This window comes from Belonocnema kinseyi, chromosome 1 (genome assembly GCF_010883055.1).
Source record: "Belonocnema kinseyi isolate 2016_QV_RU_SX_M_011 chromosome 1, B_treatae_v1, whole genome shotgun sequence".
Lineage (NCBI taxonomy): Eukaryota > Metazoa > Arthropoda > Insecta > Hymenoptera > Cynipidae > Belonocnema > Belonocnema kinseyi.
Window position 1 is genome coordinate 2899736 of NC_046657.1, and position 19260 is coordinate 2918995.

The 19260-nt window shown below is 32.4% G+C and overlaps 1 protein-coding gene across 1 annotated transcript in view; it reads right to left on the bottom strand.

Moving 5' to 3' along the window:
- LOC117167135 (NACHT domain- and WD repeat-containing protein 1) overlaps window positions 1-19260 on the bottom strand; it is an 898576-nt gene that overhangs the window by 518949 nt on the left and 360367 nt on the right. The window contains exon 3 of the mRNA XM_033351831.1: window positions 14123-14174. The gene's annotated coding sequence lies outside the window, so the exon portion shown is untranslated. The remainder of the gene's footprint in view (window positions 1-14122; window positions 14175-19260) is intronic.

The following is a 19260-nucleotide window of genomic DNA, read 5'->3' on the forward strand; positions in this document are numbered from 1 at the left end:
GTTAATAACATTATTAATCTCACATTCATGAGTGAAATTTATATAATCTTCAATACTATTAAATGCATTTAAGAAAACTTGAATTTTATCTGTGGGAATAATAGCTAAAATGTCGTCGACATATCGTTTGTACAAAATACGTGTGAAATCTAACAATTGTAAAGCTCTTTTTTCAACATCTTGTAAAACTAAATCAAAAGCTACAGGAGATAATGGTGAACCCATAGGGCAACCCGAAATTTGTTTATAAAATTTATTATTAAAAGAGAAAACGGTACCATTGAAAACTGTTCTGGTGGCTATTAGAAATTCATTTTTAGTTATTTTTGTCAAGCTATGATTTAAATTAAGTTTTTCTTCAATGCAATCTAAAGCGAGATCTAGGGGGATGCTGTCAAACATGGACACAACATCTAAAGAAACTATCGAATGGGTTTCTGGTACATTTATATTTTTTAAACAATCTTTAAGTTCCCAACTATTTTTTACAAATGAATCAGTGTTTATAGAAACTGGTTTTAAAATATTTGAAATATACTTTGATAATTTATAAGCTGGGGAGCCAACAGTAGAAACAATTAGTCTCCAACTTAAATTGGGTTTGTGAACTTTAGGGAGAGCATAAGCTTTTGCTATAACACTATTGTGAGTAAGACCGTAAGACATAAATAATTTGAAATCTACGATTTGAAATCAACATTCTACTTCTGTTGGAGAATCTTCTGTTGGAAAGTCTTCTGTTGGACAGTCTTCAGGCGCACAACCTTATAACTCACATACTGATGCACAAGCATATGGAAATTCCATCGCACAGGCTCCTTCTTACAATGTTGCTATTCTTGCCAAACATTTTGATATTTACCCAACTCTTGTTGTCTATCGACATAATTTACATCATCATCATGTTCAGACTTATTCTAACATCGTACAACCTCTTACAGATCTTGATAAAAACGGTTTGACTGTAGGGTTAAGGCATGATAAATTAAAATTGGGTGCTGGCTACTTTCAAATAAATAAAGACACAACAGCATACATACCAATTCGACCATTCCCAAATATGCGTTTATTATTATCAGTTCCTGATATGTGCATCCTTGGATTATTAGATGGTTCATATATGTTTTGGGGACTATATGCTATATATCGTAGAAGTATCGAACGAGTTCTAATTCCGCGTGCCAGAAAATATGCTGAATTAATGCTCCCGGAGGAAATTCTGGAATACACAAACAAACGAATATTTATGAAACAGATATTACCACGAAAAAGGCGGTCATAATTTACGTTGTCAGATAACAATATTTAGAACCATTTTTTATGTACGTATATTTTTTAATCGGACAAAATGTATCTTCAGATTCTTGTATGAAATATCTTCACAAGACGGGCGATTAACGAAAGTGAATAAGTATTTAATAAAAACAAACCACAATAGCCCATTTTCTATTTAATTATACCTTTCACCTATGTAAAGGTGAGTGCGATGATTTTCACATATATTTTAATTGAGCAACTACGCATTGAGTGGACAACTGTAATGGTACCCCCCCCCCCTCCTTATTATCGGGATCAAAAAATCGATTATTTTTTATTGTCTTATACGAACCTATACGCCTTCAAGAATATTCCTCGATGCACGGTAAACGCGTTAGACGGAGGCGAGAGTGCGCGCGCCGCATGGACTCGACGCGCAGGTAAACGGTTTCCTTGGCGGCTATTCATAATAGCCTCGCCATAATTTGCTCCTCCTCGGCTTATCCTGAGCTATAACTTAGACTATTATGAAGAAGATTTATAAAGATCTTCTGCAATTTACATCTAGATTTGTAATTGAAAAAATTGGATTTTTGAAAGATTATATCCAAAGGTCCGCCATTTTGTAAATTTTTGTCCGAAATAAATGATCGTAGTCTATTTTCGATTCAAACAAGTACTCTTTCTAATGCCGTTTGATTTTTTGGTTTCAGACGTTCCAGTCACTTGCAATCATGTCCGCCATGAAAAATATGACTTTTCATTGACCACAAGAAACAGCTATAAAATGTTGAGAAAAAAATTTTGTCTTGTTTTTTAAGTTTTAAATTACATGTATGAAAATATCCAAACCTATTAGGTTGATTTTTATTCATTTATCAACCCATCAAAAATCGCAAAAATTAGATATAGAGTCGGGGAGGGGGGTACCCGTAAATCGAAGAATTTTTCAAACTGCACTTTTATCTGAATTTCGACATTTTTAAATTGATCTTGGGCACAAATCTCTTATTATACTACTATTAACACAGTTTTAAATAGGAATTTTTTTCCATAACGTTATCTTTGCAGGCGCTTTATTTATTACTAGAATTACGTAACGGATTCAAGGCCCTCTCTACGACCCATTCTCCCCCTGTAACAAACCAGAACAAAATATTTTAATCCCCCTGGCTTATTGTAGGTAATTTTCAGTTATATTAAAAAAAATTAATTTATTAATTTATTTTACAACCAAAAAATGTCTTTTCTACTATAAAATATGGATTTTTTAAAAGTACTTAAATTGTCAACAAAGTAATAAAATTTTTAATATAATAGTTGAATTTTTAAATCAAAAAGATAAATATTTAAAGAAAAATAGTTGAATTTTCTGTTAAGAAAGATTTCTTTTAACTTCACGATGAAAATATCAATTTTTGAACAAGAAATAAGTTATTACGGAAAAAATTAAATCTTTAATCCGCAAAGACGAAATTTAACCAAAAATGGATTACTTTTTAACAAAATTGTTAAATTTTCTACCAAATAGTTACCTTTTTGTAAAAAAACTTTCTCTTAAAACAGGTAAATTTTCATTCAAACAAAAAACAACTCATTTTTAAAAACAAAATATAAATTTTCAACCAAAAATAAGTTTCTATAAAAAGAATTAAATTCCCAATTGAAAAAAAGATGAATTAAAAACAAATTCAATTTAAAATCTGGACTTTCGATCTCCAAATATATAATTTATTTCAAGAATTTTAATTTTCCACTTTTAAAAATTGTATAATTTTGCATGATAAATCTTTAACATTTAACAATTTGCAGTCATAAATATTCGAAATTCAATAATAGTTAATGGAAACTCATCAAAATTGTAGCCCCAAAATTGTAATTCTTTAAATGTGAAGAGTTTTTATCAGAAAAAAATTATTATTTTATAAATCTCTATATTTAAAATTTAAAATTTTTGAATTGTTACTCTTAAAAATATTAAAACTTTAAATTCTGATATAAAAATATGTAATTCTATATTTTACAAATCCAAGAATTTTCTACCATAACTCTTTAAAAAGGTAAAATAAGAATTGCAAACTTTTTAAATTAATAAGTTTTTAGTCGAAAAAATCTAATTATTGACAATACTCTACTTACAAAATTCAAGTACTTTTAATTCTAAATTATTACAATGCAAGACTTTTGAATGCTTAAAATTGAATAATTTCCATTTCAATTTTTTTTAATTCAAGAATTTCAATTTCCTATTTTTAGAAATTGCAGAACTTATGACATTAGAAGTATAAATGTTTTAAATTGAGTAATTTGCAGTTATAAATTTCGAAAATTCAATAACATTTAATTGTAACTCATCAAAATTGTAGAACTTTAGCTTGTAAATTGTTTGATTAAAAAGTCCTTTTTTGAAAAAAATTTAATAACTTCCAATAAGTTTTAGTCGACAAAATTGGATTATTTCCAATACACTCTTAACAAAATTTAAGAATTTTTAATTTTAGCTGATTACAATGCAAAAGTTTTTAATTTTAAAAATGAAATCACTTCCAATTCTATACTTTCAAAATTATTACACACTGAATTGTAAAATTTTTTTTAAATTAATTTTTAAAACTAAATAATACAAATTATTTTAGTTTTAAGTTTTATAATTAAAAATTCTGTAAACTTGATTATTTACATTTGAATTTCCTTTAATTTGTAAGACTTGGAATAAAAACTATGGACTTTTGGTCTTTAAAATCATAAAAATTTAGGCATTTTTATTCATACATCTCTTAAGTTTTTAATTTAAAAAATTCAATAATTCCCCATTCAATCTTTTTAAAACTCAAGAATTTTCAATTGTAATTTTTCAAAATTTAAAACCTTCAAGTAGTGACTCTGGAAGAGACTCGGCTCTAAGTACTTACGACAGTTGCTTCAGGTGGTTCGGAAACCACTTTAACCTGTAGGTCCCCCTCTTACCACCAAGTAAGTGTGTGTTTTGAATAATTGTTTAAACAATTTAAAATTGTTGACAACAATTTTTTCTCATATTAGAGATAGAAAATCGCAGTTTTTTTCAAATTTTGAAACTTATTTTGAACTCTGCGGTTAGATCAAGGCAATAAACAGTCAAATTTAAAAGAAATATTGGTTTAAATAATGTGTTGTTATTTATAATAATAATCTATGTATTTAAGTAATGCAATCCTATATGGCTCAAACCAGAGATTATTTTAATCCTAGCCAAAATTATGCTTGTACATGTCACCTATTAAACTGGTCATTTTTCCCGAATAGTATCTTGAACATTTTTTTTTAACGGAAAATATTATACACATCTGCAATGTGTAAAAAGGGAGAGCTGAGAATTCTGAATTTTAAGAACTATTGTACCATATAAATTGTGATTCTTACAAGTGTTAGTTTCGCAGATCTGAATTCCGAATTCTTAACTCGATGAGGCTTGCTTTTCCCGTTCATCTTATTATTAGACAACCATTTAATTTGCAAACACCAAGCACGCCTTTCATTGTCTGTAGTTTCGAAAAATTAAGAATTTTCTCGTGAGATGCTCAGAAACTGATCGCTATCCTAAAGAAAATTCATCCTTGTCTTAAATTTAGTTAAAAAGGTTCGGTTACTGCAATTTAGATAGTCCCTTTTAAGCCTTTATATTCATTTAAAGAAAATACCTAAAATTAAAATTATTAAACCTGTGATATTCTTATTGGATCGCGCGCGCTGTTCAACGGGAACGGCGCACCAATCAAGACTGTGCAACTTTCTGATTTGCTCGCTGGACCCCTCGCCACAGGCACTGCGAACTAATTACGAACAACTAATGTCCTTATTGGGTCGCACTCCCCACATATAGAGGAGTAGCTTTTTTAATTCTTTGACTTCATAATTCGATTGGTATTTTGTATGCAATATAAATCCATCACTAACTTGTTCTCCTGCTTCCATCGTGAGATCATCCTTCATATTCCTCCTTCATCTCTCTGAACTTTGAGCCCGGAGAGAAAGAGTTGAATAAACACTAGTTTCCTTTAAATATTTTGTTCCGCTTGAAAGTGCTATCCGAATAATTTGAAAACTCTTCTCTTTTAGGAGAAATTCATAGGTGAGAATTTCTTCTTCAAAGTTCAAACTGAATCTGGCTCTCGCTTTCCTCACGCCTTTTAATCAACGGTTCTATCTCGGTCGTTTCTTTAAAAAGTGCCCGTGGAATCATTGATTGTAACTAAAACAAAAGTATCAGTTACCAGTAATTCTCCAGAAAATCTCACTGGGCCATTTCGATTAACAAGACACAGAGACCTGCTTTTGGATGGTACTCAGCTTTCAGAAGCGGAAATCGTTGCGCTTTGACGGTTTGACGGGATGACGGTTTCTAGGCACCAGGAAGTGGGAAATGCGATTTCCTGTGGTCACCAGGAGGTGTTCAATTCTCTCTCGTAAGTTAAAAACTCTGGGGTCTTTTGACCTCACATAGCCTGCCGGTATCTATCGTGTAAAATTCTCTCTCCCTAGTGTTTAATTTCGCAAACACGTGCATTAAGAAATTAAAATTCCATAAACATGGATCGCTTGAACATGAGTATCCAGAAGGCAGAAGTCGAGGATCTTTAATAACTTCCTTGAGTAAAACCACAATACTTTCGTTGATTAGCATAATTGGTCAAATGATTAAAAATTTAATGCAGCAGAAAGTCAATGAAAATGGACGAAAGTTCGGTTTGAGTTTAGATTCTTGGCAAGATGTTCCAGAAATGGAACAAAATTCTGTAGTTATTCGCTATTTCGATGACCTCGAATCTGTCGTTACATAATCTTGTTGGTTAAGCTTTTGACGGTGTTGCCAACACGGGAGGCGAAGAAAAAGGTCTTTCAGGAATATAAAGGCGTCTTTCACCTTTATCAGCTACGTTCATTGTTAAGGACATGGTATCATCTTGGTCTTCGTGGAGACTTGTTAATGGATTGCATTTGCAACTGACTTCTTCGGTCTTGTTCAATCAACAGCAGTTTTGGCTTATTAGAGTTCTCTCAGGTGAAAAAGTGAAGTAGGTGAACAGATTGCCCTGGAACCTTGACATAGCGGATCTCAAAATATCGCCTTCCTGATAATTGTAATTGCAGCATTCGTGGATCAGGGGTCCACGGGGTCGAGAGAGAGACGCTATGGGCACAGCCGAGTGCCGGACTTCCGTGGTTACAAATCCCTGTTTACGCCCAGATATACTGACGCGTCAAAGAAGAGGACCCTGTGTTACTTAAGCTTCCGTTTAATGAGACATTCCAAGAAACGTAGAATGCGGAAATATGTGAATAATCCACCCCTAGTATACATACTGGAAGTATTAGCATATTCATCAGTTATATTGTCGATAAAGTCTTCCATTATTCAGTTTCTGTTTGACAACAAAATGAGGATTCTTTATCCTCTGGTAGCTACGACGACTGTCATTCTTTATTCAACTGGTACATATATTTTTGAAGAATTTGTCGAAACAATATTGTGGGTTAGTAAAAAAATTAGAATTCAACCGTTTTTAATTCGTTTTGTAGAGTTCAGTTTACAGAAGGACGGCCCTAACAAATATGACGGTGTTAACCTAGATACAAATAAGCAAGAACACCATCATAACTAAATTCACATTGTTAACCCAGATCCCAATCATCACTTAAATTCTCCTTCTGCTGGACAATCTTCTGGCGAACAGTCTCATAACTCACATATCAACGTACAAGAACATGCAACTTTTTCAGTACAAGCTCCTCTTTACAATATTACTGTTCTTGACCGGTTTTTTGCTGGTTACCGAACTCTTGTTGTCCATCTCCATCATCCAGATAAATATCATACCGCACGTTATCCTGACATCCTACCACCTCTTACAATTCTTAATACGCGTTTAACTCTAGGATTAAGACACGTTCAATCAAAATTGCTTCCCGGCTATTTTCGACTGAACGAAAAAGAGACAAGATATGAATCATTGCAACCGTTCGTAAACAAGCTTGGAAAAGATATTGCTGAATTAATGCTCCTGGAGGAAATTTTCGACTTATAATTACTTATAATTATATGTTTGACTGGCGAATTGTATCTTTAGATCCACTTATGTAAAACCTTCACACGACAGGCGATAAATACAAATGAAAATAATTCAATAAAGAACTATACATAATAGCCCACTTTATATTTATTTGCACCTGTTACATGTATTAAGGTGAGTGCAATGACGTCCACATCAATTTTAAATTAGTAACTAAGTATAGAGTTGAAAACTGTCAACAGAAGATTTTCATTTCTTGACAACAATTCACGGAGAGAAATTTTTATTCGATCGGAAGATGAATATTCGATAGGAAGATTTTTGTGGCTTTTAGGAAATCTTATCTTGTTATAAATAATATAGACATCAGAATAATGTAGGGGTTCCAACATTATCATCTTTTCAACAGGATATCGTTTTTTCCATACTGATAGGAAATTACTATTACCCATAAACACTTAAGAGCCAAACTTGTACACTGAATTAACAATCAATGAATAAAACTTTTTCTTACAAATCATTATTAAAAAGGATAATAAAAGTCACGGATTCTGAATTCACTCAAGGGAGAAATAATTGCGTCTTTTAGCGATGAGTTAAATTAATTATTAGGAAATTCCTCTTATATTAAAATGAGCAAAGATAAGACTCTCCTCCAATATTAAACCAACAACCAAAACTTCCTTTACACAGCGAGGTACAATCTTCCGTATTATTCTACTTATTAAAATAGCACGGATCGTCTCAGGTTTAATTACAGAACTAGATAAGGCCTTCAGTCCAAGCACCAGAGCGGCCGGATATCGGAATAGCCGGAATAAGGTGTTAACCAATCAGAAGCGTTCTGTGCAAACGGTGTCTTTTTCGAGCCGAACTGAGCCTAACTCAGTCAAAGTGTTCAAAATTTTTAAGTTCACGCCGAAAGGCGTTTCGTTAATTTCCAAAGACCACGACACCAATCACGGAGCACCTTTGACAAAATGGCACTTGGACAGAACGCCTATTGGCGTGATCTTTAAAATTTCGAACACTTCGGCGGAGTTCGGCTCAGCTTGACTCGAAAACGACACTGTTCCGCAGAACGTTTCTGATTGGTGAATTTTTTATTTTGGCTATTCCAAGACTTGGCGGTCCTGATTAATGGACTGGAGGTCTAAACAGAAGAATCGGAATTTTTCAAGATAGCGAAATAAAATTCTGTAAAATCGAAATCACCATTTGCAGATAAAACAAAACTACACTCACGAGCCGAAGTGTTTTTGAATTAAGGCTAACAAGTATGATTAAAAAAAGTAAGCCAGTTCTGAGAAATAGAATGTGAAAGTTTACAATATCAAAATTACGGAAATCTGAAAATGGAATAGGCTCGGTTACAAATAATGATAAAAAGTAAAATTTTCAGTTTAAACAAAAAATAAGAACTTACTTCTTAAATGTTGAGTTTTTAAGTTGAGAGAAAATAAGTTTATACAGAAAAAGTTAAATAATTCCGAGTAAATCATTCAAGAATTCGGATAATCAAATTTCAAGAGTTTAAAAGGGAGCTGCAGCGACTGCATCCAAATATTCGGTTAAAATAATTGCTCCTGTGACCGCTGCCCTCGGAGATCGGAAACTATCAATGGTTCGTAAGTTCACAATCATACTAGTGTGCCAAAAACATACCGAGACACTTGTCGCATGGATGCAGAAGTTTCTAACTTAAAAATGAAAAAAAAGTTATTTTTAAACAAGGAAGAATTTTCATTGGAACAAAAATCTATTTCTTCGAATGAAAGCCAAATAATATTCTTGTTTGATTTAAAGAAATCTTCTTCGAACCGAATAATCTTATTTCTGAGTATGGATTTTTATTTCTTAGCCCAAAAACTTCTTTCAATCAAACCTTTCTTAATAGAAAATTGTGTAGGCTTTGAGTTGAAAAGTTTCAGATTTTTAAGAGTTCCACTGTTAGTACTTCAATTTGCAGTCCAGTTTTGACTACTGCAAATAAAATTTTTTTAAATTCTAATGGCAATGAAAAATTTGCTTTAACCCTGAAAAACTTGGAAATTTGTTTCTACATTACGACAACCAACCTGGTAATATTTTCACCTATTATTGAGAAAATAATCAGGTGATATTATGAAACTCGTAAATAGACGATATCACCTCGAAAAACATAACGTATTTACAAGCTAAGGCCATTAAATGGAAAAAATTGTTTTCTTACCTTATCTATTTAATCTTACTTCACTGACGTTAAAAATAATCGTTTTGAAATGTATGCGAAAGAGATTTTAATCTCGTGAAAAATGAGAATGACAAAGTTAAATCTGTGAACTATTATTCTCAAAAGTTTCAGTTATCCGAATTATTAATATTCGAAAAATATCAACATAAGGATAAATTCCAAAAAATAATTTTAAATTTTCCTGTTTATTTAATATTAGCAATATTATACACGCTCTATATTTTTACTTTCGCAAACATTATTGTGGAAAATTGGAAAGCTGCCTCATAGTCAGCATTCTTTTTAACTCTTTTAAATCCTTTTGTATTCTTTTAACTTCCTTGAAGTAAACGGAAGTCCTCTAAATTCCCAGATGCATCTAAATAATTACTGGTATTTTAAAATATTAATGGCATTCAGGATATTTAAGATTATAGAGGATTCGGAAAATTTCAAATTATTAGGGAAATTTAAGGAATTGAGAGAGTTTAAGAAATTTCAGGAATTGAGAATATGTATAAAATGCAGGAAATTCAGAGAATTCAAGCAATTGCGAGTAACCAAGGTTTTCAGGGAATTTAGAGAATTAAAAATTTTTGTTTAATTCAAGGAATTCAGAAAATTTGAATAAAACAGAGCATTTGAGGAATTCAGAGAATTTAAGATATTCAGAGATTTTCACGTATTTTGAAAATGCAGGGAATTAAAAATATTCTAGGATCTCAGGGAAATCAGAGCGTTTCGTAGATTCAGAATATTCCAAAATTTAAATAAATCAAGGATTTCAAAAAATTTAAGGATTACAGAGCGCTACCGAATTCAAGTAATTTCCATAATTCAGAATATTCCCGGAATTCAGGGAATACAGAATATTCAATGATTTTATGAAATTCAAAGAAATCAAGGATTTGTATAGATTTCAAGGAATTTACAGATTTTTGGGAATTCAGCGAATCTGCCAAATTTTCTTTGCTCTAAATCCAAAACTCTGAATTAAGAAAAAAATTAAAATTTATTATTTTAAGTTTTGAAAGCTGTGAATTTTTAATTTGAAGAGCTTCAAATTTGATATTGTATAATTAAATCATTATATGAAAAAACTAAAAAAATAAGCAAAAGCATCTCTGAGAACCAATTTCATGCTGCAAACACTATCTTGAAGATTATTATTATTAATTGAGCATCCTTTTTGTCAAACTAGCATCTTTGAATTTTTCAACTTAAGTGGGAAATAGTTCGGGCGAGAAAATATATTTTTTTTGCAACAATATACCTGAAAAATCGCTGTTTTTGTCGATTTTACGTCTAGTTTTTCATTTTTCAGAAAAATATGAGCCTACTTGGTTATTTGGGTACCGGATTCGAATTCAGCGACCCCAAAAACATATAGATATGCTAGTGTAGTAGTCTGTCGGACGACCACTTTTTTTGTGTGCCGGTGTTATGGTTCTTCAACAAAAACCAAGAATTTTCGAAAAAAGAGTTCAAAATTGAACCAAAGATTTGCATTTTCAATCAAAAAGTTTATTTTTTAACCAAGAAAAATAATTATCTACAGAAAAAGATGAATTATCAGCAAAAGTAGATGAACCTTTACTTAAGTGCGTACTTGAATTATCAGCAGAAAAAGATGAATTTTCAACGAAATAGTTGAATTTTTAACCAAATAGTTGAATTTTCAAATAAAAAACGATCCAGCTTTAACAGAAAAAAATGAGTTTAAAAAAAAGAGCTCAACATTAAAGGCTTGATTTTCCAAAAACAAAATTTATTTTTTAATCAAGGAAAATAATTTTCCACAGAACTGAAAAATAATGTATTTTCAACTTCATCATTAGTTGAGTTTTAACCCAAAGGATATAATTTATACTATTCTCACTCGGATTTACTTTTTGGTTTCACAACTGAGACAATAATGATATTGACCTCCTCATACTTGCAAAATAAATTATTTGAGTTTCTCAAGGTAAAAAAGTAAAGTAGGTGAAGAAATTTCACCGGAACCTTAACATAGCGGACCTTGAAAATAACGCTTTCCGAGGAATTTCGACTACACCTTTCGTCGATGATGGGAGTCCAATCGGTGGAGAGAGAGGCGCTGTGAGTACGGCCGAGTTGCACAATTCCACGGTTACTAATTCCCAATTGTTTACGTTAGGATTTACTGGGGCGGTAAAGAAGAAGACCCTGAGTTACCAGAGTTACCTCCATGTCTCTCCCATGAGACCCTGCTCGAGATCGGAAAAATATCAGGGTTACAGGAGGCAGACTTTGAGTATGATTTCACATGCCACTTTCTATTTTAGACAGGTGTAAAAAGTGGAATGCGGAATTATGTGAATAATCCACCCCTAGTATATATACTGGAAGCTTCGGCATATTCGTCAGTTGTATTGTTAATAAAGTCTATCATTACTCAGTTGTTTCTGTTTCTTGACCAAATGAGGATTCTTTATCCTCTGGTCGGCACCTTGATTATCATTCTCAATTTTGCTGGTAATTAGATTTTTCAATAATTTTTCCAAACATTATTTTTAGTTTATAGCAAAATTAAACTTCGTCCGTTCTTATTTCTGTTCGCAGAGTTCAGTTCACAGATGGATAATAGTCAGAATCATTATGACCTACTTTCCAAGTATAACGCAGATCGCAATCATATCCGAAATCACAATTATGACCGAATTCCCACTTACCAAGATCACCATCCTAATCAAGATGATATTCTTAACCTGGATCCCCATCATTACAAAAATCCCATTGTTAACTTAGATCCCAATCATCCCTCACACCTTACTTCTGTTGGAAATCCCCAATCTAACCACAATGACATTGTTCACCTAAATCCTAATCAGGAAGATCTCCATCATAATCAAAATCCAAATGGTAACCCGGATCCCATTCATCACTCACATTCTGATTCTGTTGGACAATCGTCTGTTGGACAGTCTTCAGGCGTACAACCTCATAACTCACATACTGAGGTACAAGCACATGTGACTTTTAGTATAAGGGCTCCTCCTTACAATGTTGCTGTTCTTGCTAGATGTTTTTCTGGTTACCGAAAATTGATTGTCCATCTTAATAATCCAGATCATCCCCATACCACACGTTATCCTGACCTCCTACAACCTTTCACAGATCTTAATACGCATTCGTCTCTGGGATTAAGACATGTTCAATCAAAATTGCTTCCCGGCTATTTTCGACTGAACAAAGAAATGACAGAATACATTCCAGTGCGACCATTCACAAGTATGCGTTTATTAAAATCACTTCCCGATTTGTACGTCCTTGGAATATTAGATGCTTCGTTTACGTATTGGGGACTATATGCTATATATCACGGAAGAATCGAACGAGTTGCAGTTCCGCCTGAAAGAGATATTGCTGAATTAATGCTACCGGAGGAAATTTTAGAATACCGAGACAAACGAACATTTCAAAGACCACCAAGAAAATTGAAACGAAAAAAGGCAGACGCGAATATTTGAATCGACTTTTTATGTATGTTAATTGCAAAATTTTTATCGTTCGATTCGTTTATGTAATACCTTTAGACGAAAGGCGATAAATAAAAGTAAAACTAGTTCAATCAAAAACTATTGACAATGGCCCACTTCATATTTATTTTCACCTGCTACGTTGAGGCACTTGAGATAATGTTCACATTAATGTAAATTTAGTGACTTAACCTAGAGTCGAGAACTGTAAATTGAACAAATAATTCAAATCTGTACTTTTAACCAAATGCGCTTTAATCAACTTTTTTATTTAAGAAGTTGTAAATTTAACATTTTATAACTGAACTTGCAAACGAATCTTTTATTATTATATTATGAACAAAGTCTTAAATAGGAGCACTTTTTGCCCAATATTATCTTTGTCGGTAGTGTATTGATCAAAACCTCTTTTTCCATCTCTTTTTTATAAAAAAATTTAAGAATTTAAGATTTTTAAGTCGAACTTGAAAATTTGCGTCCGGCTGATTTAATTCCTTAGAGTTCGTGCTCGGTTTCGTTTACATAGGATGCATACATGCAACACTGAGTTTCATCTAAAAACGTCTGTAACCCTACGAGTGATGTAAGATATTTTGTTCAAAACCAGCTTGTTATGATACTGTGAATCTCCCAAAAAAGTGAGCGTTAGATCATCTTTTTCTTAACCTCATCATCATTATCTAGTCTAATCTTCTTATTGCTAATGATTTTATAATTCTACTAAGCAACTCCAAGTTATTCTTGCTGCAACCGCAGTACTATATACGAGAAGTTTTGAAGCATTCTTGAAATTAATATTTCGTAGTATTTTACCTATACTGGGAATAAAGAAATAGAAAGAGATCGAAATTTTTTGTTTCAAACGTAGCCAATATGCATCCTCAAGCAGCTCTCTCTCTCTTTATATCTCTTTCTTGCTCTTTTTACATTTAAAACATTAAAAATTGAAAAATTCCAAATTGCATTTCTAAATATGCGGCAGGCTACTTTGTTACCACACAGTTATGCAGAGAGACGTTTTATCAACAAATATCTGTTGTATTTTTTAAAAATGAATGTTCATGGTCACGAATCTCCTACTATATAATATTATTTTATCTTACCCTGGTACTGAAGAAAGTTAAGGTCATCCTTGATTCATGACTAGAAACTGACCTGCAACATAAAAATATTACGATTTAGAAAAAGTATACAATCTTTAAATAAAAAATGATAAACAATATTAGATTTAACAGTGGCAAATGCTCACCAAAAAGGGAGAATTTTACAGTCAACATAATAGTTGAGTGTTCAACCAGAGGTAAATTTTCTATTAAGCACCAAAATAGACTAGCCCATAAATTGATTACACATTTAATGTGTCGTAACTCCTAGAATGCGTGTACTTTAACACCAATAATTGATTTTACGTTAAAGGAAATCAATAATTTTATTTGGATTCCTGAAACTTGTTAGAAAAATTGACGATAAAATCTTTTACTTTGGAAGATGTATTGAATCTTATTTAAATTTTTTGCAGGCGCAAATTTCTGCGAAAGCAACTATCAAATACTTAGTAACATTAAATTATTGTTTAAATCTATTTAAATAATTTCTGATGATTGTTAAGAATTTTTAGTGTCGCTTTTATGTATCATAAGCACAATTAAAAAAATAAGTTACTTGACAAGTGTCAAATGTACTCGATATCGCTCGGTTAAACTAATACTTTCGTGGAAGCGAGACGAGCCAAGATGGGAATTTTGACAATTGAACCTTTTTCTCGTTTAACATGTTTTTCTTCAAATATCGTTCGAATGAAACACTATTGTTACAAAACAAAATATATAGGTACCAACCTCTTATTATGACTAGAGTGGACGAATGAGCTCAAGGATGACTTGCTAGACTGCTATGATGTCAGCATTGTTCTTGCTCACGGAAGCTTCATTGCGCGTATGCACATTCTGTGATGTGAGAAACACCCAGAGCTTCATCACTTTTTTCATCAGTCATTGCGAACTCAACGTTCCTAACTCTTCGAAAAATGAATGTATAAGCGGAGCGTTTCCCCAAGCTGCAGAAGAAAATGAGGGAGCGACATCGAGACCAACTGCGGAAAGCTGACATCTTCTGAGGGGTGAAAGCGAATTTAGGATTAGGCAGAACATTGCCATGTAGGTTCCTCCGAAGCCGCAACATCTGGCTTAAATGGACGCCTCACTTCTTGAGAATATTTCGGAGTGGTCCGACCTCTAGACCATCAGTTGTCCAGTTTATAGTTCTGCGAGAGTTTTGGCTGATTGAAATCGAAGGCTAAAACCGACGATGGATCAAAAGACCAAAAGATGCTTCAACCATGTGAACAAGAAGATTCGATGGGCAAGACAAAACACGTTCCATGATCAGTATGTGATCGACTACATGATATATGGTAGACCATTCCGGGAAAAAGTTTAAAAGTTCGGCCAAGAACTGGGGATCTTCAATTAGACACTTAACAAGTCAATGCTGCTGATAATCAATCAGCATATTGTTGACAAATGACGGGTGTTACCTGACGGGAAGAAGAGAATGCAGAAGAGGGTGTGATGGATCAGGGAAAATCAACAGTTTCTCGCAGACCCATCACGCCTTTCAACGATCACCCTATTTCTAAAAAAAATCGACCCAAGCCCAACGAGGTAGAGACTTTTGGGAGAGAGGAACACAATATCCTAAAAACACTGAAGTTGAAAGAAGATACTGGTAATATCATCCGCTTCAAGCAGTTTTGCGACAACCTCAATAAAGATTTAAAATATGCTATAATTTTTTCAGAATTTTTTAAACTTTGTAATACCTTGGCGTGCCACCAAGTACTAAGAGCGACGAACGTGGCTGTATAATTGTTGCTGTCAAGTGTCAAACGATTTTTTTGCGCAAAATCGTCGTATTTTGTATAAGATAATGACAAATCAAAAATTCTGTTTCGCGGTTAAATTATACAAAATTCGATAAAACATGAATTGGTCTATCAATTTGTCATTACTCTCTAAATTTGTCATGTAGTCCGGTCACTTTGGGCGTAAATATCTCAGATAAAAAAAATGGTTGAAAAAATTGTACAGTGCATATTAATGTCTTTATTTCTGCAATGGATTACATTCTTAGCGATTATTGAGCACAAATGTGATGAGGAACTGGCAACCCAAGCACCGAAATAATGCACTTCGAGTAGATAGGTCTACTTTGAGAAGCTCCTGTATTGTAAAATTTGCCTAGAAAATTTCGATTTTTTATTTATTCTTTAAAGCCTTGAGAACTTATATCTTTCTCAAAAATTTCATATTTTTATAAACCTGACTATGAAGTAGTTTACAAGAAAAAAAATTATCTTCAATACTACTGCACCTATCAAAACGAGCCAGAGCTGTTAATGTTTGGGAAAGAAAAAGTATTTACACCATGTAAGTAGATTGTATAAAAACAATTAATTAAGGATAACTAAGGATCCAGAAGCCCGCCCGGTTCTTTTAATGCGCCGCTATGCACTTCAATTAAGCAAACATCTCTACTGCTTCATTATTAATCGAACGTTTTTATATGGTTGCATGAACATAAAATTAATATATTTTTTTATATTTTGTTCGTTTTCCTAGCTGCAGTAGTACTGAAGATAATTTTTTGTTGAAAACCACTTTATATTCACGCTTCGAAAAATAATTAATTTTCCGAAAAAGATATAAGTTCCTAAGGCTTTGAAGAATAAAAAAAAACATCGAAATTTTCTATTCAAATTCGATAATACAGGAGCTTCTTAAAGTTGACATATCTACTTCAAGCGCATTATTTCGGTGATTTTTAACAAATAAGGGATGACAGTTCCTCACAAGATTTTTGCACAATCACAGCTAAGCCTGCTGTCCACGCAAATTAGAAAGATAATTTAATTTTTAAACAAAAATGTGGACTTTCAACAAGAAAGTTACTTTTTGAACAAATCAAAAAGATACCTTTTCTATGAAAAATAGAATAATTTTCAGACAAAAAAATTAAAATATTTACAAAAGATAAAACGCACCATTAGCAAAATAGTTAAATTTTCAATCAAAGAGTTGATTTTTTAACCAAGAAGAGTAATTTTCTACAAAAAACTTATTTTTTATTTAATAGTTTATTAAATAAGGTGAATTTTTCATTAAAAATAGAACATTTTTCAGTTAGAAAAATAAATTTTCAACTAAAATGATAAATCTTCAACAAAAACAAAGAATTTTTGAAAAATTAGTTCAAAATTACATAAAAAAGTTGAATTCTCAGCCAAAAACTTTATTTATCAACCAAGAAGATTAATTTTCAAAAGAAAAAGGTAAATTATCAATGAAGAAAATAAACTTTCAATCGAGTCGTAGAATTTTAAACAAAAAACTATAAAAATTCAAGTAAATAGTTGAATTTTCGACTGAAAAATGTTGGTTTCCTTTACAAACATCTTTCTTTCTGAAGCAAGAAGAATGATTTTCTAACGAAAAATATCAATTATCAATAAAATTCATGAATTTCCAACTAATTAGTTACATTTTCAACTGAAAAAAGACAAATACTATTAACTCAAATAAAACTTAAGCAAAGCCCCGAGAAAGAGGGTTAGTATCTTGAAAATAGAGAAAAAAATTATTTTTTAAACTAATGCATAGCCCTAATTGCTTTTATTACAAAATAAGTTTTTTGTCACCTTTATACTACTCGTGATTGGCTTTGCTGTTTGATTTCACAACTGAGCCATTAATGACATTAACCTCGTTCTACATTAAACATAAATTGTTAAAGTTTTCCCAGGCAAAAAAGCAAAGCAGATGAACAAATGATGAAACCTTGACATAGCGGATTTTAATATATCGTCTTTCTAGAAATTTCTACGTCAGCATTCATCAACAAGGGTTACAAAGCCCTAATTGTTTACGTTCGAAATTCACTGGTGCGTAAAAGAAGAGAACCTTGAGTTACCTCCATTTCCCTACCATGAGACCATGCCCGGGAACGGCAGTATATCAAGGTTAAAGGTGGTAAACTCTGAATATGATTTCAAAATGTAACTTCTTATTTGTCAGATGAATGACATTTCGAATAAGGAATTATGTAAATAATCCATCCCTGGTATTTATATTGGGAGCTTCCGCATATTCACCAGTTGTATTGTTAATAAATTCTTTTATTGTTCAGATGTTTTTGTTTTTTGACTGACTGAGGATTCCTCATCCTCTGGTCGCCACCTTGATCATCATTCTCAATTCTGCTGGTAAATATATTTTCTTATAATTTGTCTATTCAATATAATAAGTGTATAACAAAATTCAAATTCAACCCGCTTTATTTCTGTTTGCATGGTTCAGTTCACAGATGGACGGTTATAATATTTTTCATGACCTCTATTTTAATTATAACGCTCTTCCCAACCATACCCCTTATAACAATTCTAACCTATATCCTAATTATCAAAATACTAATCTTGTCCAATATCACATTGTTAACCTAGATCCCAAGAACCAAGATCTCCATCATAACCAAAATCTGATTATTAACTTAAGTCCGAATTATCACTCACATTCTACTTCTTTTGGAGAATCTTCTGTAGGACATTCTTCTGGCATACAACCTCATAACAAATACATTGAAGCACAACTACAACTAAGTTCTACCGCACACTGTCCTCCTTACGACATTACTGTGCTTGCCAAATTTTTTGATATTTATCGAACTCTTGATATCAGGCTCCATAATCCATCTCATTTTCATGTCGTAAATCATCCCGCAATCCTACAAAATCTTGAGAATCTTGTTTCGAGTTCGACTGTAGGGTTAAGATCTGTTGAATCAAAATTGCAACCCGGCTTTTTTCGAATGAACGAAAAGAAGATAGGATAAGAACCAGTGCAACCATTCGCAAAGAGGCGTTTATTAATCTCAGTTCCTGATATGTGCATCCTTGGAATAATAGACTGTTCTTATTGGGGACGATATGCTATATATTTTGGAAGAACTCTCGAACGAGTTACAATTCCGAATAAACTGGATGTTGCTGAATTAATACTCCCGGACGAAATTTATGTACACCAAGACAAAAGAAGATTTGAAAAACCATAAAACCATTCAAATGACCAAAGTTAATGAGACAACCGAAATACTAGGCAGTCTGATGAGTACCTGAAAATTCTAAGAGATGGCATTAGTATTCACTAATGTGAACCATTTTCGTCGAGCTTGATCCTTCAAATGACGC